Genomic DNA, 20,419 nt, shown 5'->3' on the forward strand with positions numbered 1-20,419 from the left:
CCCTTCGGCCCAACATGTCCATGTCGCCCAGTTTATACCACTAAGCTAGTCCCAATTGCCTGCACTTGGCCCATATCCCTCTATACCCATCTTACCCATGTAACCGTCCAAATGCTTTTTAAAAGACAAAATTGTACCCGCCTCTACTACTGCCCCTGGCAGCTCGTTCCAGACACTCACCACCCTTTGAGTGAAAAAATTGCCCCTCTGGACCCTTTTGTATCTCTCCCCCTCACCTTAAATCTATGCCCCCTCGTTATAGACTCCCCTACCTTTGGGAAAAGATTTTGACCATCTACCTTATCTATGCCCCTCATTATTTCATAGACTTCTATAAGATCACCCCTATATCTCCTACTCTCCAGGGAAAAAAGTCTCAGTCTATCCAACCTCTCCTTATAAGTCAAACCATCAAGTCCCGGTAGCAAGCTAGTAAATCTTTTCTGCACTCTTTCTAGTTTAATAATATCCTTTCTATAATAGGGTGACCAGAACTGTACACAGTATTCCAAGTGTGGCCTTACTAATGTACAACTTCAACAAGACATCCCAACTCCTGTATTCAATGTTCTGACCAATGAAACCAAGCATGCTGAATGCCTTCTTCACCACCCTATCCACCTGTGACTCCACTTTCAATGAGCTATGAACCTGTACTCCTAGATCTCTTTGTTCTATAACTCTCCCCAACACCCTACCATTAACGGAGTAGGTCCTGGCCCGATTCGATCTACTTTCACAATACATGACTCTTCATGATTCCACTGTCAAGGTGAATTTGATTCACAGATTACTAATATACAAATTTATTTAACCAAGCGTACATCAATTTCAGAGCAGTGGCACAGGCAGAATCTCCGGCAAGGAGGGTCTTCTCTGAGGAAATGTAAATGGAATTAGCCATTTTTGTTTTTAGAGGTTTTTGCCATTATTGGATGTTTATTTTCCCAGAACCCGTATTGAGATGAGGCAGGAGAGATCCTTGCCCTCTCCCTGTTCCAGAAGCACCTGTCAATTTATTGTTTTTATCCACCCATCTCTGCTGCCACTAATAATTAACCTTTTGAAAGCTGCATAAGTACAAATAGAAATATAATAAAGTTTATTCAAATATTGAGTGACAATGTTAGGCGTTGGGGTCCTGCACATTTGCAGAATTTAGAATTATAATATTTAGCACTATAATATTTAACATTATTTTTGCAGATATCTATTCAGAGCCTCCCTGAGACAATTAAGGTGGGAGTATAATGGTGGTTCTCTGCTCTTGCATCTATGCACTCCTAAAATTGTGGAAATGTTGCTGAATAGATGTATTCACAATATTTATTCAACTGTGAGAAGGCTCAGCTGTGATTTAAAAGTTCTGTGGCACTGAACCCAGTGGCACTTCAATTTCAAACAGAAAAGTTTGGTGGTTGGTAGCTTTGGGACAGCCTGGGTAGAAAAATGGAAGAGTCATGTATTGTGAAAGTTGTGTTTGTATTCTGAAGGTGAAGTTAAATTATCATGTTGCCTACCAATTTTTTTTAAGGATGTGAAGGCAAATTATGTATATTTTTTTTGAATGTAAGCATTTTTGGACAACCTTGAATTCCTGGGTGCCACTGAATCCTGGAAGAGGTGTGGGGAATATGTAATTTCATGTATTGTTTGAAGTTGGGCCTTATCAGAAGAAGAAAAAGGACTTTCATGTAACTCACCCTTGCAGTCCACATTGGCACAAAATTCCCCATTAATTTTCACAGTAAGTTTTAGTGAGACTTGGTTTTTAACTACATGTTGTGCAGAGTGGTAAGACGCAAATTTGTGTATGTAAGTCATATCTATCTATCTAAAATCTATCTTTGCTCTCCCAATTTAAAAAAAACACAATATAAATTTTACTTGAATAAAGTTTTTCAAATTTGTCCTTGGCTTTTGTTCAAATAATTTTGGGAAAAAAAAAGGTTTTGTTAGAGACTGAGAAGCATTCTATCATTTGGCTAGTTTAGATGCCTTTGATATATCCTTGGAAATTGGGCACACTTCACATCCTCAGACTGCAGAATCTGCCTTTTGCTAACAGAGTCACTCTCAGGGCAAAAATATTAAGTCCAAGCCCAGGTTTATGGAAGATGGTGAGAGCTTTAAGTCAAAACATTAATGAAGATATTGAAAGACATAAAACTAACGCAGTGGATACATTTAATAATGTTACTGTGAAATATGTAGCCTTCTGAACTTTTTTTGTTTCAAATCTTTTGGGCATTAGAAAAAATGACTTTTTTTTCCAAAAAGAACTTCGATTTATTTTGATTGGTGTATCAACAAACTGTGACAGTGGAATGTTTATATATGGATTTCCATGTGGATTTTATATACAGAATCCAATTATGCATAAATAGGAAGTTTCATGGATTATTTTTGTAACATATATAAAAAAAACATATGGAGGATGGCACTTTGGGTTGTGGTTCAATTCATAAGAAAAATCTTATGCAAAGCAGAAAATCCCATGTTCTAAAGTTGATCTCTGTCAAGGCAGTGGTAGGGTTGCTACAATTAGATTCAGCTCCTTCCCTGCCCACCCCCACCTTCCCCAACCCTCTACTGGCAAGTGTACATGTGGATTTTGTGTGTGAACAGGATTAGCGCACTGTGATGCTGCCATGACAAAATATCCTGCCAAAACTTACCAGGCTCGCACATGAAGAATAACCACTTGGGTGATATGCTGGATAGTTTTCAGCACTCATGGAACAGTAGGAGTCATTATTTTCAGGTGAGAAGAGGAGAAAATTAGCAAAAAAAAAGTTACATTACATTTTCAGAAATGGATTTTTTTTTTTAAATTCTCCACTGTTGAGTTTGTTATTACATAAGCATAAATGGACACTTTGAGAGGATCATTTGACAATGGGTAAAACCTAAAGGAGTCTTTAACCAAATTGAGCTCCGAACTCAATGTGTGTTGTTGTATAGATGAATGTTGTACAATTCAATGTTGTTACCAATTTGCCGAACATTAGAAGGAAACAATTCTTTTATCAAGTTTTGTGAAAATCCAACATTCAAAAAAATATTAAGGTGACCGGTTGATTTTCAAATACAGAATGCTAGCCTGTTTGGAAAAGAATCCAGGGAATGAGGACAGGAAATCACTTGCCAAATATTGTTAAATTCTGGTTAAAGCTTTATATGTTCATCAAGGTGAACGGGCAGAATGCAAAAGGAGGGGGTGTAGCCCTGGTAATAAAGGATGACATAAGGACAGAGGTGAGAAAGGATCTTGGCTCAGAGGATCAGGAAGTAGAATCAGTATTTCTGGAAATAAGAAATAACCAGGGGCAGAAAACACTGGTGGGAATAGTTTATAGGCCCCCTGACAGTAGCTATACCATTGGACGGAGTATTAATCAAGAAATAATAGGGGCTTATAACAAAGTTAATGTGAAAATTGTGGGGGACTTTAATCTTCATATAGATAGAACAAATCAAATTGGCAAAGGTAGTTTGGAGGACAAGTTCATAGACTGCATTCAAGACAGTTTCCTAGAACAATACATCATGGAACCAACCAGGGAACAGGCTATTTTAGATCTTGTATTGTGTAATGAGACAGGGTTAATTAGTAATCTCACAGTAAAGGATCCTCTGGGGAAGAGTGACCATAATATGATAGAATTTCACTGAGTTTGAGAGTGACGTACTTGAGACAGAAACTAGAGTCTTAAACTTAAATAAAGCCATGATGTGGAGATGCCGGTGATTGACTGGGGTGGACAAATGTAAGGAGTCGCACAACACCAGGTTATAGTCCAACAGCTTTATTTGAAATCACAAGCTTTCAGAGCTTTGCTCCTTCGTCAGGTGAAGTGAGGAGTTGCATAAAGGCACAGCATATATAGTCAGAGAACAATGCCTGGTGATTACAGATAATCTTTCTAACTGCCCTTTATCACACCTCGGCAGAGAGATAATCACAGCAATCAAAGGAGTGTTCAAACAGGTTAGTCAGGGAAACATTACATCCAAGAATACTGAGGTGGGGTCACGAGGGGTCAAATGTAGCAGATGCTGGGGTTTGTATTAAAAACAGATAACTTTTTTTTTGCTGGAAATCGCAGCAGGTCCGGCCGCATCTGTGTATGGAGAACAAGCCAACTACGACTTGAGTCTGGATGACTCTACGTCAGGTGGGGTTACATGTAGCATGACATGAACCCAAGATCCCGGTTGAGGCCGTCCTCATGGGTGCGGAACTTGGCTATCAATTTCTGCTCGACGATTTTGCGTTGTCGTGTGTCTCGAAGGCCGCCTTGGAGAACGCTTACCCGAAGATTGGAGGCTGAATGTCCTTGACTGCTGAAGTGTTCCCCGACTGGGAGGGAACCTTCCTGTCTGGCGATTGTTGTGCGGTGTCCATTCATCCGTTGTCGCAGTGTCTGCATGGTCTCGCCGATGTACCATGCTCCGGGGCATCCTTTCCTGCAACGTATGAGGTAGACAACGTTGGCCGAGTCACAGGAATATGAACCATGTACCTGGTGGGTGGTGTCCTCTCGTGTGATGGTGGTATCTGTGTCGATGATCTGGCATGTCTTGCAGAGGTTGCCATGGCAGGGTTGTGTGGTGTCGTGGATGCTGTTCTCCTGAAAGCTGGGTAATTTGCTGCGAACGATGGTCTGTTTGAGGTTGGGTGGCTGTTTGAAGGCGAGTAGTGGAGGCGTGGGGGTGGCCCTAGCGAGGTGCTCGTCGTCATCGATGATATGTTGAAGGCTGCGAAGAACATGGCGTAGTTTCTCCGCTCCGGGGAAGTACTGGACGACGAGGGGTACTCTGTTGGTTGTGTCCCGTGTTTGTCTTCTGAGGAGGTCTATGCGATTTTTCGCTGTGGCCCATTGGAACTGTCTATCGACGAGGGCGTCTTTCAGCGTCTGTAGGTGTCCATCGCGTTCCTCCTCGTCTGAGCAGACCCTGTGTATTCGCAGGGCCTGTCTATAGGGGATGGCCTCTTTGACGTGGTTAGGGTGGAAGCTGGAAAAGTGGAGCATCGTGAGGTTGTCCGTGGGCTTGCGGTAGAGTGAGGTGCTGAGGTGCCCGTCTTTGATGGAGATTCGTGTGTCCAAGAATGAAACCGATTCTGAGGAGTAGTCCATGGTGAGCTTGATGGTGGGATGGAACTTGTTGATGTCATCATGTAGTCTCTTCAGTGATTCTTTGCCGTGGGTCCATCGGAAGAAAATGTCGTCGATGTATCTGGTGTATAGTGTTGATTGGAGGTCCTGTGCAGTGAAGAAGTCCTGCTCGAACTTGTGCATGAAAATGTTGGCGTATTGGGGTGCGAATTTGGTCCCCATGGCTGTTCCGTGTGTTTGGGTAAAGAATTGGTTGTCGAAGGTGAAGACATTATGATCCAGGATGAAGCAGATGAGTTGTAGGATGGCGTCTGGAGATTGGCTGTTGTTGGTGTTGAGTACTGAGGCTGTCGCAGCGATGCCGTCGTCGTGGGGGATGCTGGTGTAGAGTGCCGAGACGTCCATCGTGGTGAGAAGTGTTCCTGGTTCAACTGGTCCGTGGGTGCTGAGTTTTTGTAGGAACCCTGTAGTGTCGCGACAAAAGCTAGGGGTTCCCTGGTTCCCCACCTCAGTATTCTTGGATGTAATGTTTCCCTGACTAACCTGTTTGTACACTCCTTTGATTGCTGTGATTATCTCTCTGCCAAGGTGTGATAAAGGGCAGTTAGAAAGATTATCGGTAATCACCAAGCATTGTTCTCTGACTATATATGCTGTGCCTTTATGCAACTCCTCACTTCACCTGACGAAGGAGCAAAGCTCCGAAAGCTTGTGATTTCAAATAAAGCTGTTGGACTATAACCTGGTGTTGTGCGACTCCTTACATTAAATAAAGCCAATTACATAGGTATGAGGGGCGAGTTGGCTATGATAGATTGGGAAATTAGATTAAAAGGCATGATGCTAGATAAGCAGTGGCAAACATTTAAAGAAATATTTCAATATTCTCAATGAATATACATTTCATTCAAAAATAAAAACTCCATGGGATAAGTGATTCATCCGTGGCTAACTAAAGAAGTTAAGGATAGTATCAGATTAAAAGAAGAGGCCTATAATGTTGCCAAGAAGAGTAGTAAGCCTGAGGATTGGGAAAGTTTTACAAAACCAGCAAAGGATGACCAAGAATTGATAAAAAGGGAGAAAATAGAATATGAAAGAAAACTACTTAGATATATAAAAACGGATTGTAAGAGCTTCTACAAGTATGTAAAAAGGAAGAGAGTAGCAAAAGTGGACGTTGGTCCCTTGGAGGCTGAGACAGGAGAAATTATAATGGGGAATAATGAAATGGCAGAGACGTTAAACAAATATTTTGTATCTGTCTTCACAGTAGAAGACACAAATAGCATACCAGAAATAGTGGGGAACCAAGGGCCTAATGAGAGTGAGGAACTTAAAGTAATTAATATCAGTAGAGAAAATGTGCTGGAGAAACTAATGGGACTAAAAGCTGATAAATCCCCTGGGCCTGATGGCCTACATCCTAGAGTTCTAAAAGAGGTGGCTGCAGAAATAGTGGATGCATTGGTTATGAACTTCCAAAATTCCCTAGATTCTAGAATGGTCCCCATGGATTGGAAGGTAGCAAATGTAACCCTGCTATTCAAGAAAGGAAGGAGAGAGAAAACAGGGAACTACAGGCCAGTTAGCCTGACATCGGGAAAATGCTGGAATCCATCATTAAGAAAGTGGTAATAGGGCACTTAGAACATCATAATATGATTAGGCAGAGTCGACATGGTTTTATGAAAGGAAAATTGTGTTTGACAAATTTATTAGAGTTTTTTGAGGATGTAACTAGCAGGGTGGATAAAGGGGAACCAGTGGATATAGTATATTTGGATTTTCAAAAGGCATTCAATAAGGTGCCACATAAAAGGTTGTTACGCAAGATAAGGGCTCATGGGGTTTGGGGTGATATATGAGCATGGATTGAGGATTGGTTAATGGACAGAAAACAGAGAGTAGGGATAAATGGTCATTTTCAGGTTGGCGGGCTGTAACTAGTGGAGTGCTGCAAGGATCAGTGCTTGGACCTCAGCTATTTACAATCTATATTAATGACTTAGATGAAGGGACCGAGTGTAATGTATCCAAGTTTGCTGACGATACAAAGCTAGGTGGGAAAGTAAGCTGTGAGGAGGGCAGAAAGAGTCTGCAAAGGGATATAGACAGGTTAGGTGAGTGGGCAAGAAGGTGGCAGATGGAGTATCATGTGGGGAAATGTGAAGTTATTCACTTTGGTAGGAAGAATAGAAAAACAGAATATTTTTTAATGGTGAGAAACTATTAAATGTTGGTGTTGAGAGAGATTTGGGTGTCCTCGTACAAGAAACACAAAAAGTTAGCATGCAGGTACAGCAAGCAATTATGAAGGCAAATAGCGTGTTGGCTTTTATTGCAAGGGGGTTGGAGTACAACAGTAAGGAAGTCTTACTAAAATTGTGGAGGGCTTTGGTGAGGCCTCATCTGGAGTACTGTGTACAGTTTTGGTCTCCTTATCGGTGGCGTTGCAATGAAGGTTCATTGGATTGATTCCTGGGATGAGGGGGTTGTCCTATGAGGAGAGATTGAGTAGAATGGGCCTATATTCTCTGGAGTTTAGAAGAATAAGAATTGATCTCATCGAAACACAAGATTCTGAGGGGCTTGACAAGGTAGTTGCTGAGAGGATGGTTCCCCTGGCTGGGGAATCTAAAACTAGGGGGCATAATCTCAGGATAAGGGTCGGCCATTTAAGACTGAGATGAAGAGGAATTTCTTCACTGAGGGTTGTGAATCTTTGGAATTCTCTACCCCAGAGGGCTGTGGATGCTGAGTCATTGAGTATGTTCAAGGCTGAGATAGATAGATTTTTGGACTCTGGGGGAAATCAAGGGATTACGGGGATCGAGCGGGAAAGTGGAGTTGAGGTTGAAGATCAGCCATTATCTTATTGAATGGCGAAGCAGGCTCGAGGGGCCATATAGCCTACTCCTGCTCCTATTTCTTATGTTCTTAAGGTGAATGCTGGTATTCCTTGACAGTCAGAATATAAATTCTCTTCTACTTCTGGCATGAAGGAAGCTATTTTTGTAATTGTGTATTTTGAATATGTTATTGCTTTTAACCAAATTGCAATTTCAAAAAAGTAGGCAATATGATCCTATCTAGTCTATAATAAACTTATGATTATTTGGCTGTAATATCCAGGAAGTGACAACAGCTCAAGGCCATTGCTGTTAACTGTTAAAAGGTGACTTTGTGTTTAGAATGGACAAAAGATATGAAACTGGGCTTTTTATTTGGTGCTGCGCCTTCCATCTTCAACATTTACAACATCCTGTTGAAAGGGCTGGACTTGTTCTGTTTTCTTGTTTTCTCATATGGAGCATAAACATCAGCACATATCAGTCAGGCCAAATGGCTTGTGATTCTTTGTAATTTGTGAATATCTCTGTCAGGCCACTCAAAAAAAGAGGCTATGTTTAATAGTTATAGGAACAGCCTTTTCTCTCGCTAGGTTTCTCTCCGATGACTCGGCTAGAACGACCTAGACTCTTTGTAGACCCGTGGAAGCTTTACCGTGAAAATTAATTGAGCCCAAGATTTGAATTTGGATTCACTCATTAAAATGAGACTCTCTGACTGTGGCTGCTGAATTGTCTCATGTGAGGTCACTTCTATAAGTTCAAGGGCAATAATTAGTACAGTCTACTTCTGATCGTTCAAAGTTTTTTGTGTTTTTTTAAAAAAAGGGAATTATCCAATAGCTTGAATTAAGTAATGTAATGCACTCTGTTCGTCTCAATTCCAGAGCAGTTTTGGCAAAGGCCTAGAACGGGCTGCCTGACTACTGTCTTGGTTGAGGAATAGCTAACCAATGCACAGTATGTAATAGAGAGATTTTTGGGGTGCAAGGAGCAAAATGGCATGAAAGGAAATAATCTTCTTAATCAGCTACTTAACAAACTCACAGCAAATGACAGGAAATTTGTAGTTTCCTAACTATATAACTTTTTGTTTCTCTTGGCCCCTCCCAGGCCCTTCTCTCCTGTGTCCTCCCCTTCCTGTCATCCAGTCATGTAACTTTTCATTTCTCCCCTCTCAGATACGTTCCTCCCCAATCCCAATCCCAATCCCTACCCTACCATCACTACTCTTCTGTCTTCCTACACTCATGCCGCCATCCCAGGATTGAATCCCCCTTGAATAAGCCCACAGCTTCCCAGCAAAGTACCAGTTGCTGCCTCCTTATGAATAGAAACCCCAACTGCCTCCTCCTCTCTCACCAACTTTCCCACCCAACATGCCCGCTGGCGGCTACCTCTGGCAACCTCCTTCCTACCACTACCCTCTTGGACTCTCCCAGCAGATCAACAATCACCGTCCCACTCCACGTTTCCCCCCAGAATGTCCATTCACACACGAACAAGGCCTTTGCCATCCAGGACCTTATTGTGGATGATTGCGTTGACACCCTGGCTTTAACTAAAACTTAACTTATGGATGGTGACACCTTGCCCCTTACCAAAGCCTCCTGCCTGGCTATACTTTCCACCAGTATCTACCCCCCCCCCCCCCCCAAACCAGAGCGCCACGGTGGCAGTGTGGCCATTATCACCAAGTCACACTTTGATCTTTCCCGCTATTCCACCAGTACCTTCTCTTCCTTTAACTACCTCACCTTGTTCTACCCCTCTCATCTCCTTTAAAATCCTCATACTGCCACCCTACCAGCCCCATCCAAGTTTCTCCCCAAAATATCCTGTTCCTCACCCGCTTTCAGCCTCTGCACTGAGCGATGACTCATCTGTTTAAATTTAAATTTCCATTGCCGATTCTTTTGCCTCCTTTCCCCTGAATTCACTACTTTCATGTCCTCGCAAAGTTCTCCCCCCACCCCCCCCCCCAACCGGAAAAACTTCCCTACCAGTATTGATGACACACCCTTGACTGTGCCTACTGTCTTGGCCCCTCTTCTCTCTCGGCCCCGATCATTTACAAAGTGATCTCCAACAACCTTATAACCCTCACCATCCATGTCCCTCAACCCCCTTCTGCATCCATTCCTGGAAAAAAAACCTCTTCTCTCAAATTACTTACAATAGTACTTCAAATTTCCATCACAAGATCTGGCTAGACCACGTCAGCATCATCGGGCCTCACTCTCCCCTACCAGCCTTAGATGAGCCACAATTTCCTCCAGATAAATATTAGGAAGACCAAAGCCATTTAATCCCTGCCACAAACTCCGTACCTATGCCACCGATTCCCTTGTATCTCTGTAACCTCCTCCCGAACTCTTTTGTTTGTCTTATTTCTGACTGCTTATGCATTCCCCACCCCACTCCATCTTTGCTTCACTATTGGTAGGCATGCCTTCAGCTGCATAAAACCCACGCTCTGAAATTCCCTCTGCCACTCCACCACTCTCTCCTCCTTTCAGACCCTCCTTAGTACCATCTCTTTCACCCAGCTTTTGGTCACACCATATATCTCCTCATTTGGCTTGGTCCTTTTTTATTGCACATCTGTGAAGCATCTTGTGACGTTTATGTTAAAGGTGCATATATAAATGCAAGTTTGTATCTGACCATCTGGATGCAGTGGAGTTGCCCAACTTTCTAAAGAATCACTTTAATTCCAAAATGTGATCATAAAGAAGCTGAAAGCAAACTTGCAGTTGTCTTCTTTTGGTTGAGCGCTTTTGCCACTATAAATAGCCCGATCTCCACTGTTCTCAGTGAGGACATAGACTCATATAATCCAGAGTGGAGCAGTCTGCCACCAGATCTGGTGTTCTTTCCTGCTTCACTAAACACACTGTGCTGGTTCCCATAAACAGAACCTCCTCAGAACCGAAAACAACTGTAAAGTACACTTTAAAGAAGCACAACTTTGGATGTTGCCCTTTCTAGAAATAAAGACAATTTGTTCTCTTTTGGCATCAGGTCTTGTGCAGCTGAAGATTTTGGCACTTTAATACAGTTAACTCTCATGGCTACAAGCGTGATGGCATTCAATTGCATCACAGCGTGTTGATCCCTGAAAGCCACTTCCAATGGGCCCAAGGAGAATGGCAGATGAAGGTCATGCTCCGAAAACCAAATCAAAAACAAACCCCTAATGTAAAAGCACCTACAAATATAATCCAGCAATGTGAGCTCCCCACTGGGCATGCACAGAAGGCGTTGTTATCGTGTCAGTTGCTCAGTAGGCTGTGTTGTGTTCTTGTTGCATGAAGCAACAAAATGTGACGTCAGTCTAAGCCAGCTGATCGAGTTTATTTTCACTTTTTAAAAAAGTCATTATTATAGTTCACTTTCGCCACTGTCTTCCCCCCCCTCCCCCATTAAAGGGGGAAAAAACCAAAATTCAATACAAAAAAAAAGTAAACCAGTCTTTGTGGTAAGCCAACAAACTTCTTCAGCTTGCCTTGACTCACTTCCTGAAAAGAAAATGACATATTAGCACGGATATTGAATATTTTTGCCTGTGTAATTCTTCTATAGTAAAGGTGGAGCTGATGTGGGGCAGTGGATGTTGCCTGCTATCTGCAGTCTGTGTGTGTGTCTCTCTCTCTCTCTCGCTGTGTGTCGGTGGAGCCCCTTGCCTCCGATCTGGGCACTGGGCTGAGCTGTCAATCAGCGACGTAGTTTATCGTAGCCAGTTTCAGCGTGAGCAGTCCCTGTGAAATCTACATGTCAGGGGTACACTGAGCCTCTGTCAGCGGCTCCAACCCATTGCCACCCGGAGCATTCTCCAGCAGCGCCCGCTCGCTGGGTCTGCTGGCCACTCCATGCACGAATTGAGAGTCCGCCTTGCAAAGAAGGATCCGCGAAAGAACCGCATTGGTGAAAATCGAGCACGATTACTTACCTATTTATGTTTGGTGACGCCCCTGGACGGTTCCATTTTGAGCCTTGGAGGACCAGCAGGGAAAAAAAACGAGAGAAAGAAAGAGAGCTCTTAGATAATAGGAAAGCACTGAACATGTAGTGAGAGGTGAAGGAGGATGAAGTGGGCAAGATCAGCGATTAAAGTGATGTCAGATTAAAAACCTAAATCAGGTATACGAGAATGCTTTTAAAGGCTTTGCATAGTGTTGCGCATATTTCGAATAGCAGTATTTGGGCGTATGTTTGCATTGAACGAAGGTTGCACCAAGCCAGCTTTGCTCCGATTGCATACGAGTCTCCAGCCTAAGCTGGCTTTTGTTTGTGCTTTTTTTCGTGCACTACCGTCAGATCACAGCCCCCGCCTTGTTTTTGTTGGTGCTGTCTTATATTTTTATTTCCTTATTCCCCCCCCCCAACCCCCCTTTTTCCCTTTCAGTGGTTGCTCGGGCTACGCGGCGACTTAGTGCGTCGGTTATTTTTTTGTATTTATCGGGATTATTGCATGGTCAATGCTGGGATCGTTTGCATTTCTCTAAGATCGTGTTTAGGCCTGAATTGTAACTGTACATTTTTGTCTGCATTGGGAGGAATACAAAGGCCCTTGGCCTTCTAGCTGTTTGATGTACAGTAATTACAGATGAGCAAGAGTGGCAGATTTTAGTGACCCAACAAAGCTTTAGCGCACTGTTTGGCCATTTATTTATTTATTTTCTAGGAAGGGTGTGTTTCCTTTTACACCAGCATGTGTAATTATTATAAAATATAATTTTAAAAACTATTTTTATGCAACTTAGCTAGTGATTTTTTAAAAACTAGAAAACAACCAAATGGTTTGAGGTATGTGATAGGCTTTGCAGGGAGATTCTTTCTGTGGCCTTCAGGTTTTCACTGCTGCTGTTTGGATTCAGTGGGTTTCAGAAACTTTTAACAGTCCAGATGAAAAGCGGGATCCTACTTTTCCATTGCGAGTATTAGCCTGGATTGTTGCCTTTATTGTCTACGTTGCAAATTCGAGATTGTATTCTTCAGTCTGGCTCAAATTCTGCAAAATATCTTTCTCCACTCAAAACATGCTATGTAGTAAATAATGGCCTTTAGCTTAAAAAAAGATTTTTAACATTTTAAACATTTGGGATCTATTTTTAAAAAGACTCTGCATGTTTTGTTTTCTAACAGTTTGACAATATTTTATATATCGCTTGTGCCCCAGAGAGCAGTTACCTCAAATGAGAAGCATTTCATGTGCTGATCACAGTTAGATTCTGATTTTGTGTGATTAAAATAAAATGGGTTTAAAATGCAGCATGCAATTTACACTTATATAGGCAGTTCATTCTATCCAATATACAAAAGAAACCCAATTCATTATTCCCCATTCACCAACATTTTCCATTTCCACTTTTTAAAAATGTCCTTAATCCGCAACTTCCTCATTCCCTTTATCCAGCCGCCTCTTGTGCATTGCCCTGGTTCTTGTGTGGTGTGAACTGGTCTCCTGTTCTCTGAGGTAACAACAGAACTCTGTCTTAGGTGTATCACTTGTTCTGTATCTCGCCTGTGTTGCTGTTTGGAGAGGGGGTGGGGGAGGGAGAAGAGACACTATTTGGCAAGAAGTGCAGGGGGTGGGGGGAGCACAGGCACATATATCATCACTGAGGGGACCATGCCTATTTATATTATTTATGTATCTATTTTGCAGGGGCTCCTTGCTTCCTATTACACAATGGTTAAGTAAATGCTACTCTCCTAGAACTTTTCACTTTATTTTGTGGCAAAGATTTGTTGGGTCTGCATTTACTTCATAAATTTTTGTGGGCTACTGAACTTTAGGAATAAGACTGGATTGATTTTAAAGTTACCGTAGATATTCTTTGTTTATCCATATGGAGGCTTCTCTTGTGCAAGTAATGTAAGATTGGTTACACAACACTGAGAATGCTGCGTCTTTATGATTTGCAGTGTAAACCATATTACCTGATGGAAATTCTTTGCTTCAGACTATGAATACTTTTATTGTGACGTAGAGATTGAAGGTATATGGCCTTGCATGATCATTTTTAATTACCCTTTTACTTATATGATCAATATTGACCACAGTCGCAATTTTTTTTATATGAAATGGACTATTGGATAAGACCAGCAGTGAGTTTTATAAACGTGAGCTTAACTCAATTGGTAGCACTCTCATCTCTGAACATGATGGTTGAGGGTCTAAGCCCCACTCCAGAACTTGAGCATGTAATCTAGGCCGATACTTTAATGCAAGTCTGAAGGAGTGCTGCATTGTCAAAGGTGCCAATGTTTTGATGAGATGTTAAATCAAGGTTCTGTATGCCTGTTCGAGTGAATTAACTGGACATACAAAATCCCATGACATTATTTGAAGAAGAGTAGGGAGTTCTCTCGGTGTCATTACCAATGTTTGTCCCTCAACCAACACCAGCAGAACAAATTAACTGGTCATTCTTCTCATTTGCTGTGTGCAGATTGGATGCTGAGTTTGTCTACATAACAACAATCACTGAAGCTCAAAAAAAAATTTGTAGTGAAGTGCTTTGAGATGTCCTAAGGATAAAGTGCTATATAAATGCAAGTTTTCACTTAATAGTTCAGTTTCATTGTTTTTCATGTTCAAACTGTGCAAATCACTACCTTGAAACTCACCATCAGCCATCTATTCTCTATACCTGATGCATTTCGTATATCTTTGGTATAACAAAAGTTTATCCCATGGCTAAACTTGCTGGTGATAATTCTCACAGTGACATTTAAAAACAACAGCACACTGTGTTGAATGATCACCTAAAAGTCCATACTGCATACTGCACTCCGGATGACGTTTAAATCCAACCTAAATGTCTGATTTATTGATTGTGTTGTTTATTGTACAATCACCACAGTGCATTCTGCTTTTATTTCACATGTGGGATATGTTTATATAACCCACTTGCCACATGGAACTGTGTTTGAGAAATGTCTCTTTCCACACTTGTTAAATAAAACCAATAATCCACCATCATTAGTGTAACGTGCTGTATTTCCTTTATTGCAACTGTATTTTCGGTGATTTTTTTCCCTCCACTCAAATTGGGAAGTGTAGTTTCTAGACTGCCTCATCTGCTGTGAATTTGCAGGGAGCTAACTGAACAATTCTGTAGCAGATGATGGAGTCAGGATTTTGCTGTCTAGTGAGTATTTGTCAGCATTAAAAACTTTTCTCCACAGATTTGATCCCTTTAATCTTTGAATAACACCAAATGCACTTTCTCTTTTCCTTTGTAATTTATTATAATCTTTATTAGCAGTATACATGGAATTCGTGGCACAGAGGCACAAATCCACAGGGGAAATATATCAGTATTGCTGGTCTATCAAAACTATGAATTAAAACTTACCTCTTCACACTAGTGTCTGTCAGAGACAGTTTAGTGCTGGTGCGAACATGGTACAAAGAGTCTCTCCCATTGGAATATGTACAGTCTCCCATCTATACGCATTCTGGTTTTGCTCTTGCTGATTCACTGCTGAATGCACTGGCTCTGGTTTAGGAGATGCAATGTTGTTTACAAGCTCTGTCATTGCTCCAGCTATATAAATAATGTGCCTGTCTGTGTTCAGAGTACCACACTGGGAAAAATCTTACTACCTCCACACAAATTTTGGATTTTAGTGTACATTTAACAGTTTAAATTGAATACCTGCTTTGGTTTTACATCAACAGTATGGGACATTCTGTATAAGTAAATACTTATGTACATTTTTTAGACTCTGAAGTTTACTGAATTTAAACACTAAACTACTTGAGGAGGAAAATAGGATCTAGAACTGTGACACCTTCCCCCCCACGCCCCCCCCTTCCACATTTTCTCAGTTGCGCATTATGGGCCACATAGGTATAGTTTGATAAATTGGTTATTTTTTAGTCCTGAGTCATTAACAAGTTATGACCTTTGATTTTCTGGCAATGTATTCTATAGAATACGCACCCCAAAATTGTAAGTGTATTCCTTTTTCCTCTCTTCAGGTGCATCTAATTGATTTATTTATTTAATTTGTGTTGGAAGCCCAAGCAATTAATGTTTGGACTTGAAGGTTAATGTCTTTTTCAACAAGAGGAGGAGCATAGCGTTTGTCCCACAGTGACCTTTATTAAAAGTGGGTCCCTGTTCAATTTTTGTACGTAATTTCTATACATAACATTGCCCATCACAGCTTTAACATGGCTCTGCTCAAAAGAGCTGATGGTTTTGTGAACAAGATTTCCATCTGTTTGTTCATACTTTTCTTGTATCCCCTTTTAAAAAGGGTGTTTTTTTACACTGTTAGATCAGCTTTTTTGTACTTTCACTTTTAGAATACTTCTTCCATTTACTTTTATTATCTTTCAGGCTTCCTTTATATATCTTTCTCATTTCATTCAAGTTTTCAAATGTTTACAAAACATACTTGACATGGTAAAAACAGTCGAGCATCTACATACATATGTAGGAATAGAGAAACAGTCTTCTAATCAGTCAACTGCTATGGGGTGCTTCCATTGCACTATTGAGAAACTAAGCATTCCCAATTTTTTTTCCTTTTACTAGCTTACTTATTTTTATTTTTAATCTTTTTCTTCCCTTCCCCTTCCAATGACTGAAGTGTCCATGTCCTGTGTTAACACTTTATGATGTTTCCTGCTGCTGTTGCTTAGGGAGACTCCATATGACCATTGCCACTGCTAAAGTGCAGACAGTGCATGAAAGAGAGGCCCAGTGGGCAGTGTCACCCAGGAGGTCACATGAGACTTGATCAGAGAATCAGCAGCTGGTTGGGGGAACAAAGGAGATGAGGCCCTGAAATTGCGTGTCTCAGACCTTTGTACGTTTTTGAGCAAATATTAGGAGTCGTGGGATGGTGAAGACATCTTAAGTGATGTTTTCACATGAAGCAATGTATTTTGTATGTATTCATGAGAGTGCAGGCTGGATATTTGCCACCAGATGCTCATTTGTCTGAATATTCTTTCTGTCTTGGTTTTGCTTCACTTCCATTAACTGTGAGATACATTTTTTTTGTTAAAATTGATACTGGCAGACAAGTTTACAACATTCAGCTCTTTTTTTGAAGAGATTAGTTATTTTGTTAAATACACCTTTCTTCCCCCCCACCCGACCATATTTAAAAAGCAGTGGTGTAAAGAAGTCAAAAGTAAGACATTCCAACATTTTTTATTGGTAGTTGTACTTGGAATGCTTGTGACATTGGAGATACCCTCTCTGGTATAGTGCAGTGATTGTTTAGGCACTGCTTCTCAAAAGTTTCACTGAATATTAATCTTTTCATTGACCTTAACATTTCCATCTAAAAAGTGTACTACAATTAGGTTTTGCATGGAATGTTAAAAATATAAAATAATTGCATCACAGACAGTGGGATGTTGGTTTCTGATCTTAGATATGCTGTGGTGTTCAGCAGAGGGAAGGAAGAGAAATATGACAGCATATCTCACCCACAGCACTTCTGCGTGGCTTCAAGTGACTGGTTCGATTGACCAGAGGTTTGGGAGCAGGTAGCCTGCCCCTCTGGTACAGCTGGTGAAAAGTGGATCAGGGGACTTAGAGGGGAAAAAATAATTTATAAAGTGAGAAGGAAATGATAGATTTTAATCCTAATAGTTTTTTTTTAAATCCTAAAAGCTTCCTGAAGTTCCGTGAGCTGGTGTGAAGTCCAGAGAGAATGTCGTATACAGGTTTGAGTGACTGCAGTATTGTTTAGGGACTTAGTTGTATATCTGAGCATGCCATGAATTAGTGAATGTCCTCAACTCTAACAACAAGTGCAAGGAGCTCATGGATTTCTTCCTCACCAAGATAGAGATCATCCATTCAGCTGCCTCTACCGCTTCCACCCCTTTCCTTTGCCCACAAAGCCCAGACACCCCCTACCCTAGCCCTGAAACCCTATCTGTCTTTAGGTTCTCTCCAGTCTCCCCTTGCGCCCTATCCAAGCTCATCACATCCATGGGACCCACCTCCTGTTCCCTTAACTCCATTCTCACTTCCTTGACCCTGTTCCCACTAAACTGCTGACCACCCAATTTCCCTTCTTAGTTCCTGTGCTATCTAGTACTGTAAATTTTCCTTCTCCATGGGTACTGTCCCTCTTTCAAAACTGCCATCATCACCCCCCCCCCCCCCCACCGAGAAAAAACCCACCCTCAACTCCTCTGGTCTTGCAAGTTATTGCCCTCCTCTCTAAACTCCCTTATCTCTCCAAAGTCTTTGAACGTATTCTTGTTTCTCAAATTTGTGACCATCTTTCCTGCAATTCCCTGTTTGAATCCCTCCTGTCAGGTATCCACGCCTCCCAAAACAACCATGATCAAAGTCATGAAAAACATTCTCTGTGACCGTGGTGCATTATCACTTCTGCTTGTTCTCAATCTATAGCCTTTGACACGGTCGACCAGACCATTCTCCCCCATCACCTCTCCTCTGGTCCTGCTCAGTAGAACTGCCCTCACGGTTTCACTCTTAACTATTCGATTGTAGCCAGAGCATCTCTATCAATAACTTGCTTTCCGCCTCCACACCATCACCTCTGGATGTTTACAACCTCGGCATCCTATACGACCCTATATCCTCTCCATCGCAAAGACTGCCTCCTTCCATCGCAATGACATCTCTCATCTCTGCCCCTGCCTCAGCCTCTCTGCTGCAGAAATCATTATCCATGCTTTTGTTACCTCCGGATTCAACTTTTTCAATGCTGTCCTGGACAGCTTCCCATCCCCCATAAACTTCAGCTTATCCAAAATTCTGCTGTCTGCATCTTATTCCGCAAAAGGTCCCACTTGGCCATCACCCCTGTTTTTTGCTGACCTACATTGGCTCCTGGTTCCCTCAGTGCTTGAAATTTAAAATTCTCATCCTTGTGTTTAAATCCCTCCATGGCCTTGCCCTTCCTATCTCTGTAAACAGCTCCAACACTATAACTGCAACCTCACTCAAACTCTCCTTTCTTCTTAGACTGCCCTCTTGTGCATTTCATTCTCCCTCCCCACCCTCCACTTCCCCTCTTCATGTACATGCCTTCAGCTATCTAGGCCCCCCTCTCTGGAATTCCCTCCTTATACCCCTCCATCTCTCCACCCCCCTCTCCTCCTTTTAAGATCCTTTTTAAAACCCAAGCTCTTTGACCAAGCTTTTTGTCACCTGTCTTAATTCTCCTTTGGCTTGGCATCCATTTTTCTATTATGTCTCTGTAAAGCACTTGGGATGTTTTTCTACATTGAAGAGGCTATAAAGAAAGAAGTTGCATTTACATAGCCACTTACTCCACCACAGGATGTCTCAATGTGCTTTACAGCCAATGAAGTACTTTTTGAAATGTAGTCATTGTTATAGTGTAAGGAAGGTCAGCAGCCAATTTGCACACATCAAGGTCCCCCAAAGAGTACTGAAATAAATGACAGACAATCTGTTTCAAGTGACATTGGTTTAGGGATAAATATTGGCCAGTACACTGGGAGAATTCTCCTGCCCTTCTTTGAATAGTGCCATGGGATCTTTTACGTCCACCTGAGAGCAGACAGGGCCTCGGTTTAACATCTCATCCGAAAGATGGCACCTCCAACAGTAAAGCAGTCCCTCAGTACTTCACTGAAGTGTCATTCTAGATTATGTGCTCAAATCTCTGGAGTGGGGCTTCAACCTGACTCAGCCAGCCTCTGACTCAGGCGAGAGTGCTACCACTGAGCCAAGGCTGACATCTTGGTTATATAAATGGTGGTTGTTGTTGTTGTAGTGGTTGTGTGTGTGTAGATGATGTAGTATATCTGAAATATAAGGCTGTGACAGTACATTTTGATTGGGACTTCAGCAATTAATATAAAAGGTTAATGGATTGTAACATTTTAATAAGTTAAATCAACTGAACTTGTCATCAAGCCATGGAACAATTTTTTAAAAATTATTTGCTAGTTGGCATACTTATCAGTGGGGAGAAAAGTATAACCAAAAGGGACTAGGGCTCAGTGAATATGATAAATAATGGATACTCAGTAATAGCTGAGTATCCATTTGACCAGGAAGTGTTTCTGTATTTCTAGTAATATAATTTTTCTCTTTATTGAATTAATCTCTTTGATCAATAGAATATATGAATTCAAAAATCAGGTACATGTTTATTAATGGTAAAATGAATTTAAAAGTATGTTAATAATTACAGAAATATAGGGTTTTGACAGTTTGTTCATGCAAATTTTATTGCATAACTATCTTTCATTCAGCTGTGAAAATAATTAATTGTTAGAATCATTGGAAATATTGGCATCATTACAAACTATTAAAAACTCAACCTCTTTCTGCGTTACTTTTGTAATTAATACATGTCAAATAAAGATTTTGTGGGCTCTAAATTTAAGGGTGATGCAGTGGAAGAGAGTGAGAAACAGTATCTTTTTACAAGACAGAACTGATAAACTGTGCAGTC

The 20,419-nt window shown here is 41.4% G+C and overlaps 1 protein-coding gene across 6 annotated transcripts in view; it reads left to right on the plus strand.

Annotated features, from left to right (window-relative positions):
* The window catches only part of rnf44 (ring finger protein 44), a 148,585-nt gene that overhangs the window by 27,811 nt on the left and 100,355 nt on the right, over window positions 1–20,419 (plus strand). The window contains exons 1-2 of one of the 6 annotated variants that reach the window (XM_067996368.1): window positions 11,712–12,115; window positions 17,623–17,675. The exons of 4 other annotated variants lie outside the window; for them this stretch is intronic. The gene's annotated coding sequence lies outside the window, so the exon portion shown is untranslated. Of the gene's footprint in view, window positions 1–11,711; window positions 12,116–17,622; window positions 17,676–20,419 lie in introns of those variants that run through there. One more of the 6 variants, XM_067996367.1, reaches the window with a different exon arrangement.

The sequence above is a fragment of the Heptranchias perlo genome, chromosome 14 (genome assembly GCF_035084215.1).
Source record: "Heptranchias perlo isolate sHepPer1 chromosome 14, sHepPer1.hap1, whole genome shotgun sequence".
NCBI lineage: Eukaryota > Metazoa > Chordata > Chondrichthyes > Hexanchiformes > Hexanchidae > Heptranchias > Heptranchias perlo.